Source organism: Carassius carassius, chromosome 9, assembly GCF_963082965.1.
Source record: "Carassius carassius chromosome 9, fCarCar2.1, whole genome shotgun sequence".
NCBI lineage: Eukaryota > Metazoa > Chordata > Actinopteri > Cypriniformes > Cyprinidae > Carassius > Carassius carassius.
In genome coordinates this window covers 1,390,001-1,392,500 of record NC_081763.1, presented here as the reverse complement: position 1 = coordinate 1,392,500, position 2,500 = coordinate 1,390,001, and positions in this window count along the sequence as shown.

Sequence of the window (2,500 nt, the reverse complement as noted above, 5' to 3'; positions counted from 1 at the left end):
GGGCAGATACATGAGGGAGACGGTGAAGAGGAGCTACACGAGAACACGGAAGGAACACAAAGAGAGGATACCGCAAGCACAGACGTTGAAGAGGAAAGTGAAAGGACTGGATTAACACAGTGCAGTGAGGAAACGGGGTCACTGATGGAAATAACTCATACTTTACAGATTGAACTGGAAAAGTCAGAGGAGCAGGAGTGGGTCAGCGAGGATGGGAGAATGGACAAAGACAGTGAATGCATCGACGATGCCGGCACTACAGGAATCAATAAAAGAAGAAGACAAACTAAGGTAACACCAAATTTAGAGAAAGCCAAAAGAAAAGTATTAAAACAAGGATGTGAGGAAAAACAGGACAGTGGGGAAATGGTAAAGGAAGGAGAGGGAATGAACTGACAATATGGGGATTTTATGGCTTTTATTTTATTTTATGGTGCTGAAAATTGTGACTTTTAATGCTAGAGGACTAATGAATGTTTATAAATTTGAAAAGGTGAAGGAATTGTGTCAAAATGAAGATGTGATTTTATTGCAAGAGACAAACTGGAAAGAGAATGTTATGGAGGATATTAGAAAAAGATGGGAAGGGGAATTACTTGTTAATAATGAAGAGGAAAAAATGGGAGGAGGAGTGGCGGTTTTAATAAGAAAAGACAGAGGTATAAAGACAAAACTTATATATAATGATAAAAAAGGAAAATGTATGGTGGTAGAAATGGAAATGGAAGAAGACAAATTTGTTTTAGTGAACGTGCACGCTCCCAATGGAGAAAAAGAAAAGAAATTATACTTTAATGTTTTAGCTGATGTAATTGGAAAATGGGGGAAGGTGGTGATTGCAGGGGATTTTAACACTGTTTTTAGTAAAATGGATATGGCAAATGGGATGGTTTTTAAATCGGATGGGGGTAGAAAAGAACTAAGGTCATTGATGGAAGAGAAAAATATGATTGATGTGTGGCGGGAAAGAAATGGAAAAAAGAAGGAATTTTCAAGAAGACAGTTGGTGGGGAATTTTATGTGCCAAACCAGAATAGACTATTTTTTAAGTACCAGAAATCTTGAATGTTTCATTGATGGAATATTTCACAAAGAAACGACCTTAAGCGATCACAAAATGGTTTTAATGACGATGGATTTTAAAAGACAAACAAAGGGACCTGGGGTGTGGATTTTAAACACTGAGGTTTTAAAGAATGAAAGTTTTAAAAAAGAAATCGAAATGATATTAGATGGGAGGAAAAAAGACCAGATGTATATGGAAGACAAAACGCAATGGTGGGAAAATGTTAAGTATGATATTAAAAAATATTCTATGAAGTACTGTAATTTATTACAAAATGTTAAAAGAACCAAGGAGAGAGAAATAAGGAGAACTCTAAAAGAGGAGTTAAATAAAAATGAAGTAGATGTGCAAAAAGTAATTGAAATAGAGAATACGTTGAGAAAAATAGAAGAGGGGAAATGCAAGGGGGCAATGTTGAGAAGCAAAGCAAAATATACGGTGGAAGGGGAAAAATGTAACAGATTCTTTTTTAATCTTGAGAAAAGCAGGGGGAGAGCGGAAACAATTAAAGAACTTAAAAGTAGGAATGGACAGGTGGTCTCAGATACAGAGGGGATTTTAAAAGAAGTGAAATCATTTTATGAAGAACTTTTTAAGTCGGAGGGGGGAGATGAGGAAAAAAGGAATATTTTGTTGCAACAGATAACAAGGAAAGTTGGTGAAGAGGATAAAAGAATATGTGAAAGGGAAATAGAAACTGAAGAGATCATACATGCCATAAATCAATTAAGAGTGAGGAAAAGCCCCGGAGTAGATGGTATTGGAAGTGAGTTTTACAAAGTTTTTAAAGACAAAGTAAGCGTGATTTTAAATGAAATTTTTGAAGAAGTTTTTAAAAATGAAAGAGTAAGCCCAAGAATGGGGCTAGGATTAATGAAAATAATATACAAGAAAAAAGGAGACAAAACTGAGCTGAAAAATTTTAGACCCATTACAATGCTAAACACTGATTTTAAAATTTTAGCCAAGGTCTTAGCAAACAGATTAAAAAATGTCATGCCAAATATAATAGAAACAAACCAAGCGTACGGAGTAAAGGCGAGAGATATAGCAGATGTTACTAGCAGCATTAGAGATATAGTAGGGTATATAAAAGAAAAGGGCAAAAGTGCTTATGTTATTAGTATGGATTTTGAAAAGGCTTTTGACAGAGTTGAACATGGCTTTTTATTTGCAGTTTTAAAGGAATTTGGGTTTGGGAATAATTTTATAAAATGGATTTCGGTTTTATACAGGGATATTTTTACAAAAGTAAAATGCAACGGTTTTTTAACTCAACCTTTTAAAGTTTTAAGATCCATAAGACAGGGGTGTCCTTTGTCGGCGCAATTGTACTCTTTGGTAGCAGAACCTTTAGGGCTTTTAATAAATAGAGAAAAAAGAATAAATGGAATACGAATGGAAGAGGGAGAAGAATTAAAGAAAATATTTCAA